Below are 17,176 nucleotides of genomic sequence, written 5' to 3' on the forward strand. Positions count from 1 at the left end.
GTTATGTCTTCCCATCTTCCCTGAAGAGAAGAGTAAATACAGGAGGCCATCCCAGAGCAGCTGTGGTGCAGATGGGGGAGGAGGAGGCAAGCAGCTGGGTCCCGAGACTGGTGAGGTCCCTGAGCCTCTAAGTCAGCTGTAACATTTGAGGAAGACAGCAAAATATTCCCCCACCACAGAGCAGCAGGCGCCAGGAGGTTGTACACAGACACATCCAAAGACGCCCTACAGCATGTCCAGCCCATCTCTGCTCCTCAGAGATTTTGGAGGTGAGGCTATTTGTTCCAGACCTCCTGTCCCTCAAGCGATGGATATCCCAGCTAACTCCAGAGACCTCCAGCCTCCTGCACAGCTTTCCTGCTGCTGCTGCTGAGGAGGAGCCAAGGAGGGTGGGAAAGAGACGCACCTCAGGGACACCAGCAGAAGGCTGGGACTAGCCTCACAGGCTGTCTCTGCATGCCCGGTCATCACAAACAGGCTGGAAACAGTTTCTTCCACCTCTCAGTGCCCGTGGAAAGGAGGGAAGTCCCCCTGGCCTCGGTGCTGCAGAGGCTGCCCTTGCTGAAATGCATCCACCAGTTCCCGTACCTCGGGGCGCGAGTCTGCCCAAACCAGAGCCCCTTGTCAATCACCCCTGGCTCCCAGAGGGATCAGCACAGCAGAATGGGGGCTTGTTTGTCCCGGCAGCTGCAGCTCCTCCAGAAAGAGGCTATCTGAATCAATGAAAACATTCAGTTTTAATGACCGCAGAAAGTAAATAAATCCCTCAAGATCATGAGTTTGTTTCAAATGATGGATCAAAAGCAATACTGGCATTTCCTTCTGAAGACATTTTCCCAGCATCTCGGCGTGGTAACCATCTTTCTCTCTACCCTTCTGACTTTAATCCAGAGCTACAACTGGAACAAGATAAAACTTTCCACTTCCAAGAGCACAGAGAACTAGAGCTAACATAGTGAAATTTTCACAATCAGCCCCAATTCTGAACTGTGTCTGTGACTCAGGTTGATTCATCATTTCTTTCTTCCCGTATCTGTTTCCTGCTAGATCACCTATAGTGCTCCTGTGTTCCCCCTGCTGTGCTCAGCCATGTGTGGATTCGTGCGAGGTCAGGGCAGGGAGCTGAGACGCAGCCTCACTCCTCCAGCCTCAGTGCAAAGGTCCAGCCACTGGTGCTCTGCCGTAATGGTGTACACAGCACTATAAAGCTTCTTGCTAGCATTTATGAGATTTGACTCCTAATCTCTTTGGTATCACTTCTCAGATTTGTCTGGCACACAAAATAAACATTTTTGTGGATCTTGTGTTTCTAAAGAAATTAAAGATAGGGGAGCCAAGCTTTCCTCTTTTTTTTAATGAGAGGCCTTTCTTCAGATTTGCCCTAAGCAGTCTTTTCCAGAAAAAGAAAGCTTGCACAGACATGAATGCTGTTCACCAGACTTGTTATAGACGACAAAGAGAAGTACCAAAACCTGAAGATTTTTTTTCTTTCAGTTATTAGTGTCTCAGCTGTCATCCTTGTCTGATTCTGTTGATTTCCTGTTGCCCTGCAAGCTTTCTGTCAATCTTCTCAGCATACTGCCTTGGTACCAAATTATTTGACATTGCCCCTCAGATGCCCTCTGGACTCATTACATGGCTATTAATGTCTCTATGTTACCGTCTCCATCTGCTAAGGAATTATGTTCAAAGTATACTATGTTTTCCCTAAGATCTCCCTCTGGTACGCTAAAAAAGAAATATTTATTCCTAAGAAGGTCACCACCTCTATTTAGTCACCTGTTGAATGGATTCAAGATGCTTTGATTGCAAGCTTTCTGGGGCAGGGCTTGTCTTTATGTCACTCGTAGATACTCAGCGCCTGCTAAAATGATCCTGTGCTTCAGCGGGAGTCCTCATCTATTACTGCAGCAGAAATAATAAACACAAAAAAAATATGTTTCCCAGATCTGGGGTCAGAGCGATACCATTTTTCCCCATTTTGGTCACATTTGTTGTCCCACAAAAAATGATTCATGAAGTCATTTAATTTCTCAATTCTTTATGTGATCAACGCAGGGAAATTTATAATGCTCATATACTCTGCAGAAGGCACCAGTATGTTGCAGCATTTTAACCTTTTAAATATTCCGTATTTCAGCTGGCTAGCCATCCTACCCCCTTCTGCACAGTTCACTGCAGCTGTAAATAGTGGAGGGAAAAGAACAGACAGCCAATCAAATTACAAAAAGCTGAAAAGGTCAAAACTGCACAATTTACTACTACCTTTTCCAAAATACATGAGGCTTTAAGATCCCATTATTTTCTCTTGAAACGCTTAATTAAAAGAAGCAAAAATTGTATAACAGGAATACGTTGGTGGAAAAATTAGTAAGACAGTCCTTGTATAAGATGTGTCACCAGTGTAACTGTTTCTTTACAATCTTAATGCCAACTGCTCCTGGTCTTCCTCTGTTATTAAGAGGCAGTTCTGCAGCTGCCTTCCTCAATTTTCTGTAGAACCACTAGCCAGCCCTGAGCCCTCCACCCTTTCTCTGCTTTTGATCTGTTCTTACAAGCAATTCAGTGAAAAACTAGCACTTTTCTTCAGGGAGGTAAATTTTCTGAACGCACAAAGTTTGCTGCACAGCTTCCATCGTACTGTAGACTGGAGGACAACAAGACGTAGGAAATGAAGACAACAAGAATCTATCTTGAGTTTTGGCACCCCTAGACAAGACTACCAGCTGCATGCACTTCAATAATGTGCATGGAGCCCTTTTTTAGACTGTGAAGATGACATGACACTGGAAAATTTGCAAGACCACCATTCGTATTGCAAGTTGGCTTGCTCTTTTTCCTGGCAGGATCAATGCCTGTAGCGTTGCACCAGCCTCCCCATCCTCTCCCCGCAGATGTCCTTCCGTCCATTGTAAATAATTCAAACAATTCCTGCTGTACACAGAAAGCAGCGTCACCTCTCCACCTTGGTGCGTGGAGAAATAGCTCAAGGATGACGGACTGCCACAGCTCTGTCGCCCCCAGGTGTGGGCTGCTGTCCTGGGACTCCACGCATTGCAGGCAGAAAAGTCATTTTTGCTCTGTGTAGCTTATTCAGCCATTTCAGCATGTGGAAAAGAGACTTCTGCTACTTTGCCATTTCAGCTGACTGTTCTTTTCTGTGAAAACGTTGGCAAATAATCTTTAGGATGTATTTGTTCTGAGACTTCTCGCTTTTTTTCTTTCTGTTGAAATCACATTTATGTCATTGTATGAATTTTCACTTGGATATTTTTGACAGTAACTTAAAGTAAAAGCAACAGAAAATGAACGGAAGATAGACATTTTATTTTTTATGCCACATGAGAAGTAGGGAAAAAAGGACAAAAATAAATGTAAAAGGTGGAAAGGAAATAACCACTCTCCTGTTTTTCCACAGCTATTTAATGGAAAAGTAAGTTTAAAGAGTACACGGATAGTTTTTCTTCTGACAGGCCCTAGGTATATTTTCCTACTAAGGAAAAAAACAGTAAGAGCATGTGGGAGTTTACTCATTTGGTCTTTTTTTCAGATTTTTTTTTTTTTTTCAGAAGGAAAATTTGAAAAGGGGATCCCTACTTTTTTTTGTGCCTGGCATCTGGATAGCTCACGGGAGAGGAGCCCTGGTTGGGATCATGCCTGTGTAGCACTACTTTGTAGCTTTGCACCAGGGTGTGAAACCACCCCAGCCTGGCTCAGTGGACACCTCCCACCTTCCTCCAGGACTGATCCTCCCCAAACATGTAACTGGGAAGGATATAACTGTACTGGGACTTGGATGGAGGGATATCTGCTCCAGTCAAGCTGGCTGAAGCCTTGTCTGGCTCCTGACTGACTAGCTGAGAAGGACTGAAGCTGGCACTAGCACCACATCTCATTTGTGCGGTCATGAGACAGATGTCAGTCACACAGGGTGGATGCCGGCGCGGAGGCAGCAGTGTGTAACCTCGTGCCCATGCCTGGAGCAGAAAGGACCTCAGGCTGCAGCAGGCTGGTGGGCAGTGATTTTCCTAAGGTTACCTTCAGGCCATGCACTGTGTGAGGCTTCACAACTATAACATGGAATAATGTCATTAATAGAAAGGTACCATTTCCAGATTTCTTCACATACAAACACGCCAGCTTTCTATTCGCTGGGCTCAAACCATTGAAGAGATAATGTCCAGGTATTCTGTTTTGTTAGAAAAATATCTTAGCCTGAATTTAACATGCCCATTTTTGACATGGAAAAATGGTCCCAGCTCCTGGTAAATCATTCTAATGATCAGTTAGATCTCTATGTAAACACTTCAGTGTTTACATGATGAAAGGGAGGTTTTGTCATTGACTTAAACTTGTACTCATCTCCTCCTACTTCCTACTTCTTTGTGTTTTCTGCTTCCTCATCTCATTTTACTCTCAGCTATTGTTTGTCTTCTTCTTTCCCCTCAGCTTTGCTTCCTACCCAATTTCTATTGTTTCTGTCTTCTCAGTCTTTCCCCCTTCCACTTCTTCTCCCTCTCTGTTTCCTCTTACAACATCCTCCTCCTCCTGAATTTATCTGCTCTGCAGAATTTCACCATGTCCAAATACAACCATGGCACAAAGCCGTCTGTGATTTAGCCACCGGCAATCTGTCGCTTTACCATAATGAAACCCTGTCACAAACAAAATTCCATCATATGAGAGGAATTTCCTGTATGGAAATTATATTTTTGGATGAGAAGGGCATTTCTCCTGTGGCAACTACCACCCCCCTCCCCATCCCCCCAACACACCATTCTTTGCAGATCCAAAAATTGCATTTACTTCAGTATAAGAGAATGCCAAACAGGGCCTTCTGGGGAAGGAAGAAGTAGTGCAAACTACTGATAATCAAGATAAATCAAGCCATGACGTAGAACATAAGCACTACGCTCCATTCAATTCAGCTAGGGAGCTCAACTTGTTCAGCACTGTAGGTTATTTTCCATTTGTAATTAGAGCAACAAAGAAACAGCCTTTCCCTGTTCTGCTCCATCAGCACAGCCCCAGCAAACATCCTCATTTTCAATAACTCTTCCCCTTTATCTCACTCTGCCTGATGCCTAATAAGCTGATTGCTATTTACTTTGGACCAACAGCTAATCTGTTAATGATTGATTTTAAATTTTTACAGCCATTTGTCTTTGGCAGGACTTGAGAGTGTGAGCAGCAGTCTTTCCTACCTGATGAATTGGCTTTTCTTTAAAAAAAATAAGATTCAAGTCAAAAGTCTTCACTGTTATGTTTTGCTGACAAACAGCTGACACACAGTGAGCAAAGCTTAGAAAAAAGGGTAAATCTTAATCCAAAAATTCATCAGCTTTTGAAAACACCAGCAAATAATATAAGTGGACATTTTGTTAATAGTTGTAGAGGGGTAAAGACCTACTTATGAAGTAAAACATAATTGTACTATAAATTCACAGGGTTTAAAATTCTTAATTAACAAAATTGATGCTCATAACGAGGACTAGGTAGGGAATAAGAACTAATACAGCTACTGTCCTCCAAAATGATCTAAATTGTATACCATATGATATATGTATTACCATGATATATGCCTAAAAGTGAATTTCATTTCCCATTAAAGGACTGCCAAATAGACAGTAGTTATTTTAATTGGTACAACACAGCAGTGCGGTGCAATTTAATCGTTGATTCTAAAAATGGAAAAGTGAATAATAACAGCTTAGCCTGTATATTCTGAAAAGAACAGGAAAAATTCTATACCAGGAAGCCATGCATATTTATAAATGTTGTTTCTTCAATGAGCCACTTAGGGATAGGGCCTGCAAGGAAATAAATCATGCTTAGAATGCCTATAGTGTGTCTCGCCCGTAGATCTCAAAGCACTTTACAAAGCTAGGCAAGTTGCGTGATAATCGTTTTATAAAAGGGAGAAGCCAAATATCAAAAAGCCGATTTCTCTTACATCCGGAAGGATCCAGCTCCAGAGTCTGGTTCAGGACTTGCACTGGAAAATAATCCAAATCCAAGAAACCAGTGAAGCCACTTTGTGTTAAACTAAACTATCAGCAAGTTCTAACAATAAATGCCTTTTAAACAGTCAATGGCACTTCTCTGTATATATATGTCAATCTTTAAATCTGTATATGTGTGTATGTATGCATAATGGTATATAATGAGGGATGATCTAACAGAAACAAGGAGGCAACCTAACGGGTTGTGCAGCTGCCCCATCCCCTCACTGACAATGAAACAGCAGAGTCGAAGGAGGTTGTTTAATCCTCCCACAGCACAGCAGCGGTACTACAGGTAGTGTCCAACAGGCTTGAGTTAGGGAAGCCTACGAACTACTCACAAGTAGCCCCCAAACCAGGCTAGTGCACATGGAAGTTGTTCCATATACGTATTTGGCATAATTTGGCCAGGACTGATGAGCTGCAACCAAACATAAACTCTATGTGTACATGCCAAACCTCTCAGCTCCAGACTGAGTTATCCAAAGGTTAGTATCTTCCACAAAAATTTTGAACCTGTGGCTAGCTTAAAATGCAAAGCGGCACTTTATTGAAGAAAATTAACACCAGTGGAACTAACGTAACATTTTGGCAATACCAGCACAGGATAACAACCATCCCTGTGGAGGCTTTGCATTCCACTGACTGGCTGCAGAATTGCAAAGCACCAAAAAAAGGAAGCACTGAACTGTTTGAAGGATGGAAGCTCTAATCTCATTAATATTTTAGATGCCACAAGACGTGGAAGCTCCATCTGCCGTCAGCAATATCATGGAGAGAATCAAGGCGACTTGGGAACAGGACTCGTGGGCCTCCACAATGGTCTATTGACCTTCTGGTGAAGCAGATACCGTGTGACAGAGATTGCCTATCTCAGCAGACAGGATGGAAACAGGAGAAAGTGTTAAATATAACCAGGTAGACAGTGATGAATTGACATGCTGAAAAATCGAACGCTTCAGTAATCAGCCTAAGGATCTGATATCAACAACATTTTTCAGTTTTGTCCGATTTCATTGAAAGGTGTAGTTTAGCAAGCTCACTTCTTGTTGGTAAGACCTTTCATCTTTATGCAGGTTTTCTGATTGGATTCTGAGACGTCATCACCAGGCCCTGTGTCATGGCTGTTCTTTGCATAGAAAACAGAGAAAACATTTGCATGAGAGCAAAGTGGCCTGAACAAACCCAAAATTGGAGAAATGGCTCGACTTGCAACATTCATTAAAAAGTATTACCTTTCCCTAGTTCCAGTGAGAAGTTAGGGCCAAATTCAGTCCCAATATTTACATAAGTGGTTGTGCAAGACTTCCAAGCAATTTCCAAAATGTATCTGTGGTCCTGATCCAACATCAAGGAAACATCAGACTGAGAAATGAAGGGTCTATCTTCAGCCTCTGTTGCAAGCTGGAGGTGACGTTTAATTGAAGCATGCTCCACAGTAGTGCCCAAAGATAGAATCTTGGCAGGCTGCAGGTGGCCTGGAAGAGCTGGTCTCCACAAATGTAGTTGCATGGGTTATTTGCCCAGTTTGAGAGGAGGAGATGTTCAGGCCCCTCTGACCAGGTTGGAGGTGAATTCCACACCCACAGCTCTGAGTTCTTCCCCTGGGTGAAAGCTGTTTACTGAAAACTTGAAACAATGAAATACTGCAGATATATTTAGCACTCTGAAGCTTTTGTAACTATAATTCTAATTACAGAAGTCTAATGAATGTCTTTATGGCTTCATTAAATCTTTGGGATATTTATATTATCCAAAGAAATAATCTGCGTCCATTAAGAGTGCATAAATCCTGAAGCAGAACTTTAAAAATTGCTATGGATATGCTTATTTCATTGCAAAACACATATAGAAAATTTAAAGAAATCCATTAATAGGATTATATACCTTTCTTCTAAAATATATTTTGAACATAATATTTTATTACAGAGGTCTGACTGCTAGCAAAGAAATGCAGGAGAGGACATTCTAAAGTAATTACTCAGATGGTCAAATGGACAAAAATTATTCAGCTAATGTTTGAAAGATCTTTCATAAGGGAAAAGTTTAGTGTAGTTTTCATCTGTATAAAGAAGCCAGGTTCCCTTCATCTCAGAATTAAATGCTAGGGGTACAAATGTCAAAATCTGGAAGTTTAAAAAAGAAAAGAAGGATTTTTTCAGGGTATATTTATCTCAGGCATGTGCACAGGAATTAAAGGTTCTTAGTACAGCTATAAATTGCACATGCAAAGAAGCAGTTTTGCAACAAGATGTGCGGTTTTTATGGGATTGATTCTGTTACCCAGACAAGGGGGCTGATGCTACCTGAGATGCCGTTGGGCAGCTGTGCTAGCCTTCAGCTGCCACTCCAGATGGGCACAGGTTTCCCGCAGGTCCTGTGTAACCCCAGCCAGGTTGAACAGACTCCTAAAGTGGCCAAGGACATCTCCAATGGAATGAGACAACCATGTGTGGATAATTGAGTTTCACCCCACCCATCTTCATACACATGCAGCTTTATCCCAGAAGGTGTCATGTACCTCATGGTCCCTGGGGTCTCTATTCTCCAGACACCCACTGAAAAGTGGGTCTCACCATCTGAGAAAAAAACACTTTTGAGGTACAGATGGATTTCTTGAATTCTTTCCTCAGTTCCCAACCATGTCCCTTTCTCCTACCTCACTTCTGAGAAAAAATGAGCCTCAGATCCTTCCCTAACCTGACCCTCTCAGATCTATTTAGATCCTGACTGCCAAACTGAAATAAAAAAAGAACTTTTCCTTTCCCTTTTCATTTCTCTATCTATTTCCTACTTGGACTTTCCATTCCTCTATCATAGATCAGGACTGTGGCCATATTCTTTAACAATTTCAGAGCTAGGACTCTAATTTGCAGCACGATTTTGAGCACAGTAATAACCAACATTGGCTAAGTTTCTCAAGAAGGGGAGATAATCTAATTCTTCCTTTTTCTGCCTTTCAGCTCCTGCATGGGCTGCATCAGATCCATGTTAGGTTTTACACTATTACATCATTTCCCATTACTATCGCATAAAAAGCAGTATTCATAGATCTCTTACTGAGAATACACTTTCTGGATTATGGCAGAAAGCTAAGGCCATGGCAGATTGATGTGGAAAGCAAGTAGGTGCTAGGGATGTCATAATCCAGAGGGGTTTGCTAGTGTATCATGCACCCAGATGTGATGAGCTGGTGGGTTGCAGGTGCAGGTTTTCTCTGAGCAGTAGTAGCTCTGAGCTGTGCTAAGCGATACAGACTATGCACTATACTAAGATGAAATCACGGAGCTTGTGCCAAGATTCAGCTGGAACGGGGCCGCATGACACTTACAGGGCTCATCTATGGCAGTGTTTGAGGTTGAAGCAGGGGCCCACTTATAGATCATTGCAGAAGCAGAAATCTCTTCACTGTCCCCATTTATTTCATATTGTTTCATGCTGCAGAATGGTCTTGGAGCATGGAACTAATTTTGGAGGAAAACAAACCAGAAGATAAGGTCCAGGAGAGCACCCGATATACTTCAGTATAGGTGTTCAGTCCTGGAGGTCAGGCTAGAATTGATCTTAAGGCTCCAAAGAGCACAAAATGTGTGTGTCAGGTCCTCAGCACTGACTCTTTCTTTTATCCTGCACATCCACTCCTGTTGGGTAGCACTACTTTCTCAGGTAGACATAGCACAGATAACTATCCACAGCTAAAAAAAAAAAATAAAAAAAAATCAGATACCTAGGGAGAAAATAGAAAGTTAGAGCTGTGCCTTCCTGCTACACACACTCTTCATCTTTCTTAACAGAAACAGGTACCATTTGTTGTGGTTTACCCCAGCCCTGTTGAACTTAATAGCGACTCCTCGGATTTCAGTTAACTTGGGTGAGATTTTTTAGTACCTTTCTGTATAGGGACTAGCAAAAATGCCTCAGAGCAAGACATATAAGAGGTTCACTCTGGTTAGCTTATCAAAACAATTAGAAAATTACTTTTTAAGTAGTAAATATTGTGGGCAATGCAGGAGTTCTTGTCTCTCTGTGTCTTCAAGGCTAGATGCCTTTCTGGTGGATATGTTTTAACCAACTATGACTTACATTTTAGGATATTTCCCTTCCTTTTACAAGTGGTGAAAGGCAGCAAAGCTTTGCTGTGGCTTTTTTTTTCTTTTTGGTATTTCAATTTTATGATGCACATGTTTATGAGGGAAAGAGTGAAGAGAGAGGTTGTCTAAAAATGGATCTAAGCTAACAACGGAGCTAAGATTTGTGGAAGGAAAGTTCTCGAACAGACAAAGTCTTTAAAATTATCAAGATGGGTGAATTCACAGTATATATGCATACAGAGCATGCTAGGGATGTTTGCACTAGTAATAAAGAAATGCAGTTTGTCTCACCTAGAATCAGGTTCAGTGATTTCTCCCTAAATGCAACAAGAACCTCACCCCAGCATTTGGGATCTCCGAAGACCAGCCTAATCATCAATAATCAACTGAAATAGGCTGCTTAAGCATTTGTGTAGAGGTAGATTGGGAAGCAGCCGAAGATAGGTTTTGTGAAGAGCATTTCCAAGGAAGTGTTCCTATTTTGGAAGACTAATCAGTTCTGTATTCTTCTGTATTCCCAGTACTTCTTTAGGAAGTATCCTCTTCTGCCTTCTGCAAACTGTGTTGAGTGCCAGCCTGCAGCCCAAAACAGGCCACCTAATACCCCAATTTCTTGCTGCGGCTGTACTTTGCTGTTCAAGGAGGAGCTACCTTGGCACTAAATACCATCTATCAGTTGACTTTCTGTGGCAGAGACAGAAGGTTTTATGTTTTGTGTTTCTTGAAATGAATCGTTAACGTATTGCATATTTGCCATAATTTCTGTTTCTCAAAATCTTCACATTTGTCATCAAAAATTGTCAGACCTTCATGGAGAGGGAGCTTCTAGGAATGGGGAGAGTGGAGTAGCTCACTCTTGAAAATCAGCTAGTAAAATCCTGGGAAGGTGAAACTCTTACCTCATGCATTAAGAAATATGGCAATTGATCAGATGTTCCTTATCCTTTTGAACATGATTAAAGTAGTGGTATGCGTGCTACAAATAAAGTGGTATCTTCCAATAAAATGGTAAACTTCATGAATTCTGTCATTCCAGGAATATAAACAGAAAAAGCTATTTTGGATTTAAGTTCCCAAACATCAGTGATGATCTCTGGACCTTTCTCAGTTTTCTTTGGGTCTCAGTAGCATGTATTTTGCCTTTGAAGATAAAATGAGGGCAGACTTCACTTTCTATGAAGGTAAAATTATGCAGAAGATGGAAATACTCTTAATATTCTTAATATGCACCTTTTCTCTTGACTGTCAGCAGTCAAGGAATTTAAACATTTCAGAAAATAATATATTATAATGGAAATTTTTATAATGAACATCAGTGGACCTGAGTAGCCAATATATTGCAACTTTAAGCAGCCTTTCACCAAAGGATCCAGTTGTCAATGTATAATGTATTCGTTTAAATCGTAATCACAGTCAAAGACTTTATCTCCTTTTCAATTAAATGTATTCAGAGTATCATGAGTTTCTTCTGAGAGCTCTGTGGAGGTTGATGGGAGTTCAATTTTAATTGTATATTTAAAATTTTATATGTTTTTTTTCAATCATCTCCTGGAACCTTCAATATCACCTGTATTTATTAAAAAATCAAGCTCTCCAACATATTTTCCAACTCTAATGACAAATCTACCTACACTGATAAAAATTATCTGGCCCACTCTAAGTGCATTAACAGAGACAAGTGCTCTCACTTAGCAATTGCTGTTCTAGTGAAACTTTCTGTAGGTTCTCCTCTTACAGAAAAAGCAGAGAAAGAAGCATGAATGACCACAGGCTGAAAAAGATGCATTTGCACACATAAAGTTTTGGCAGTAGTTGTCTTTCTTAGGCTCAATTTTAGTAATTTACTGTAGAGTCTAGCATCTTCTAGTGACTTCAGGTAGAGCTGGTGCCAGGCCCACTGAAATAATTAAATTAAATAGCTTAATCCAAAAGTTATGGGTTTAGATGGATGGATGTCCAGTGAATGCTTGTTTGTCCTTCAAGTTGTATTACTCAAGACAAACATCAGTTGTGCTTAGTTCTTTTTCTTCTTCCATAAAACACCCTCATGACATTCTGTGTAAACAATGCATCAACCTGGTCACTCTAATCTTAGATGCATTGCTGATGTTTATAATCCTGTCCTGTGTCAACTTCATTCCATTTAATTTTGTACTGTACCCCCTCCAATTTCATCCTACTATAGAAATCAGTTTAACTCTTACCAAAACTCATAGGAAAATGCAGAGAGATTATATAAACCAGAAATGTCCCACTGGGACATAAAAAGTGTCTTACAATTTGCTAAAGCTACTCCTCCTGTACACTGAAATTGTGCCCATGTTTCTTTCTACGTGGGCAAGCACACTGTATCTGTGGCAGTTGCCCTTTTCCAGACTTGCTCCTTTTCCATTTTCTCCTCATGCTTCCATCACATGCACAGTGTTTGTCCTGGCCTTTTTTCTACCAGCCATCTGTGTCGTTCCTTCTTCTGGAGAAGAAACAACTCCAAGATTTCAAATGCAAAGCCAACTCAGAAATCTCCTTTGAAATATCTGCTTTAGCAGGTTCAGAAGGGAAATTCCTAACATGAAGTGTGGCTTAGACATCAGACTCATTTCACCTGATGGCCAGGGGCTCTGCTGTTTGGATGGGATCAGGCAGAACCAGCCATGTGGAGTAGATAGATAGTCATGGCCCTGAAACAACCTTTTCTATCTTCAGTCTATCACATTTTTTCTTTGACTCTGCCTCTCCTGGAGTTGCATTTGCAACCTGATTTTTTTGTCATCTTAACTTTTCCGCTGCTCTAGCAATTCTAAATCTTGAGTAGCTGAAGGTGAGAGTGGTGATCCAGGATGCTGCAAATGACAGACAATTTCTGAAGGATAAACACCCCCTAAAACTCTCTTCTTACCTGTGTCTGAAAGCATTGCAGTCGTCTTCTCTTGCATAGTCTTCACAGATATGGCACGAGGACTACACAGGCTTATCTTCAGCCTGTTAAACCATTGCTGTTGGGGTTGAGACGTATTAGAAGAGACTGTGTTTTGGTCCCAGCAGCACTGTGGTTACAGGTTTACCAAATCATTTAAACTTGTTACATCCCAGTTTCCCCATCTGCTCAAGGGGAGGTTCACAACTGTTGGAGAGGCATTTTTGAGATGCAAGTCACAGAATAAATAGGCATTATTGTGGTTTGGGTCTTCATTTCCCCTTCCCATCCCGCTCTCTACTAGGAGAGCTCTGCTCTTTTGTACTAGGAGAGCTTTGCTCTTTTGCATAGAAGTCGATCTGTATCTAGAATGACTCTTCCTCAGTTTAGGCCTTGGTACCCTCAATGACAGTGGCAAAATTTTAGTGTGAGAGTCCTGCTCTGTATGAAGAAAGATATATGCATATAAAATGTATAAAAGTGCACTTGTCCACAGGTTTTTATATGAACCTGCATATGCATGTACATACACAGAAGCCACCCAGCCTACAGAACTGCATCACTGAAGACATTCCTCAAATGGTATGACGGATGAGAACATTCTCCATGTTCCTGTAGCACCCAAAAAGGTCAATATGACTTAAGTGGGACAATTTTGGCTCTTCCATTAGGAACCACAACAACTCTGGTCTCAGTGGATCTGCACAAGACACTGTCATTATCCCCGGATCATTGACACGATAGACCAAAACAGCTCCAGTCTGTCGTGTCAATGTGCACTTAGGGAGTCCTTAATCCATGGATCATTGGCATACGATGCTGTAAAATCTCTGTAGGAGATGTTATGGTGTAGCGAGTCAATGCACACTTAGGGACTCCTCCATTTGTGAATCATTTACAGTGCATCGTGCCAATTTATACTCAGGGAGCCTTTAATCTGCAGGTTGGTTCATTTAGAGTAGCCCTGTATACTGGAAACACTTGTAGACTAACTGTTGTAGTGTAAACATCAAAGTTCACTTTCTCAAACAAATTTCAGTTTGCTCAAAAAGGAGCTCCTGAAGGCATATGAATTCTAATGGCGCAATGATGTATCATGCCATGGAAATTTGTAGCTTGCTGGGGTTCTAGGGAATCTTTCAAAATCTCATTGTAAGAACAAAGGCCAAAAAAAGCTGCTGCTGAAACCTGTGTGGCTTTGACCCTCCTGTAATTTTTTAAAAAAATGCTTGAACCAGTCTTTTTAACATGCTGCTTACAAAATAAATTAATCCCATGGGCCTTCTGTGCTAAAGGATCATTGATCATTTTCATAAGAGCACAGAAAGTATCCTTTTCTGCAAATAATGAATGAGTTGCTGATCCAAAAATGAGACTATTGAGGCAGCTAAATATTTACCAGAGTGATGAATATTTTTAAGTGGCCTTCAGTTTTGCAATGCACATTTGACAACCTGCAGATGCCTTGCTACCTAGTGACATCTGCCCATCAAGTCTAAAAGCTCCAGCAGGGTTGTAACCACAAGTGGGTCCAGTTACTGAAAGCAGAGAAAAGACAGCCCTCCTTTTAAGTATCCATCCCCCAAGTCTGCATCCTGGTATAAATCACTGTCATTCCATTGACTTCAGTGGGTTTATGCCAATTAACACCAGCTGACAGCCTCACCCCATATTTAGTAAAAGCTAGTTTCCAAGGCTAATGGGGTTGATTCAGACCTTTTGCTTACCAGGCAGCTTTGCCACAGGGAATTTTTTTTTTTTTTCCCAAAAATGGACTTAAAAATTACCAAAGGCCAGTTCTGACTGCCTTGTTATTTATGATCCTGTGGTTTCTTTTATGAGGACAAGGTATGTCTGCAATGCCCTTTGCCAACACCCCCTCGACACAGGTAAACATGAGGGCTGAGGACCACTTGGCCGCTGCCTCCCCCCCAGCGGCACGCAGAGTTTGCACTGCGCTTTGTCGTTCCTCAGCAAAAGGGCATGGCAGGTGTGCAAAACACTATTGTGCAAGCTTCATCTCCACCTGACTTAGAAAATCTACCTAAATTTGAAGCTTTTCTCTTCCGTTTGACCACGACAAAATACCTCAGGCGTTCAACCTGGGATTAACATGGTGCTTGGGGAGCTCTCCCTGCAAATATGGCAGGACCCCTGCTGCGTGGTGTGGCGTGACCGTCCGGGGTGCTTTCCACTCATTAGCAGTTGGCCCGTGACACCCCGTGTGCGCAGGCAGTGCGCGTGTGCGTGGGCCAGCTCGGGCGCGCGGGCAGCGGTGTGCAGGCAGCCGCAGCTGCCTGTTCCCTGACTTGGAAACAAAAGCGCTTGACAGGGGCAAGAGTGCAAGCACAGCCGGAGCCGGGGAGCCAGCGAAGCAGTAATCCAGGGAGTCAGTAGATCAGCTGTGGGGATGGGGGGGGAGTGGGGAGCGGAGGGCGGCGGCGAGGAGGGGGGAGAGCTGGCAGGTCTATTTGAATATCAGGCTCTGCCACACTCGGGGCTCCGCTGACAACTTCATTACCTCCACATATAAAAATGACTGCAGGGTAATGCAAATGGCTTTTGCGTCGTACACTTGCCTGCGTTCTGCGTGCCGGCTGCAGGCCGAGGAGACCTGGCGATGGAGCCCGGAGGCAGACGAGCTTTTGTCCAATTTAATAGGATATCTCTTCAAGGCATAATCCTCTCCTCCCACTCTCCATGCATTATGGAGTCCGGTGACCTGGCTTTTCAGGCATGGGGAGGGAGTGGGGGCTGTCTCCGGCTTGACCTCATCTGTCAATCACAGGAGAAAGAAAGCGGGGGGGAGAAGGAGGGAGGGATGCCTATCTATCTATAAGAAATTTCTAATGAATGTTAAGCAAATTTCCTACAGCCTGACACGGTGATCTAATTAATATTATAGAAATGTCGACGGAATATCATTCCGCAGATAGGATTTATCACCTTGAACTGCTGCATAACTGATGGTGAAGGAATGGGCACCCCCATCCCCCCTGATGCTGATTAAATTAGACATAAGCATCAATATGTTACTTATTGGAGACTAGAATTTCATGCTATTACTCTTCAGTTAATCAGAGAACTGTATCTTTTTTTAAAAGATATCAGACTCCCAGTTCTGCTTGTCTGATAAAACAGATGAAGGGTTTGGCTATACGACACTCACTGTGTGGGGAAAAATTCAAAAAGAAATCCTTCCTAAAGCAGGCTGAAAGGTCCTGCAATGACCTTGGGAAACCTCATCCTGAACATATCCAGCCCAAAATTTGGGGTGGCGTTGATTCAGATGAGAGGAGCAGCAACGTAGTATTATTGCCCCTTCACTGAGCATAAAAAGACTGGTGCGGAGGAGGCCTGCCATTCATTTGCCCAAGATGCTTGGAGACAAGTCTCTTCCTGGTGTACAAGGTGCACCCAAGCCTTATTCCCTGGAGCAAGGGCACCTGAGAGTGCCCAAGAGCTACCTGGGCTGTGGCACAAGGCTGCTGCCTCTTGATCAAACCAGCCACAACCCACTGGGCTCTGGCATACCAAAACCTAGAAGTAAAAAGTAAGCCTTAAGCTCTTCTTGTGAGGAGTTTCATCCTAATTATTCGTTATTAGGGGATTCTCATGTGTGAGTAGCAAATTCCTCTTTCCACAGCAGTACGTAACACCTCAAGTTGTTTTTTTTCCTCTAGACTTCCCTTTGTTCAGCCTTTATCATCCTTCCTCAAAGGATGCGTGCAGAAAACAGTTCCTCTTGGAGAAGCTTTGTTCGATGCTGAATGATCAGGGCACCTCAGCACTGGAACAGCACCAATAATGATACCAGTGGTTGAAATAACTGACTTTTTCTTTATGTGTTTAATGCCTAGCAGGAATGATTATAAAAAAAAAAAAAGAGTGTGTGTGTGTGTGTGTGTGTGTGGTGTGCTAGCTGCCATTACATTTTGCAATGACATGGCTGTGAAAGAAGGTAGAGCTGTTCAAGAATGTGTAGCTAGGTAAAATGGGATGAGTCTAAGCATAGGAAAATTGTGACAGAATATCAGGAAACATTTCCTCACAGTGAGGCCTTCAATTGTGTAATGGTCACCCCAGGGAAGTGATAGAAGTCTTGGCACTTGAGTAATTTAAAATTAGAGTGGGTAAAGCACAGGGGAATATCCTGTTGGGAGCAATCC

General features: G+C 42.3%; 1 long non-coding RNA gene across 1 annotated transcript; it reads right to left on the minus strand.

The window, feature by feature from the left end:
- Positions 1 to 6,528: 6,528 nt before the first annotated feature.
- Positions 6,529 to 15,725, minus strand: LOC142600786 (uncharacterized). The gene is made up of 4 exons (XR_012834346.1): positions 15,587 to 15,725; positions 12,990 to 13,086; positions 10,993 to 11,233; positions 6,529 to 7,631 (listed from the first exon to the last, which is right to left on the minus strand). It is a non-coding gene; the product is annotated as an uncharacterized LOC142600786 (long non-coding RNA).
- Positions 15,726 to 17,176: the final 1,451 nt, after the last annotated feature.

Source organism: Balearica regulorum, chromosome 2, assembly GCF_011004875.1.
Source record: "Balearica regulorum gibbericeps isolate bBalReg1 chromosome 2, bBalReg1.pri, whole genome shotgun sequence".
NCBI classification, from domain to species: domain Eukaryota; kingdom Metazoa; phylum Chordata; class Aves; order Gruiformes; family Gruidae; genus Balearica; species Balearica regulorum.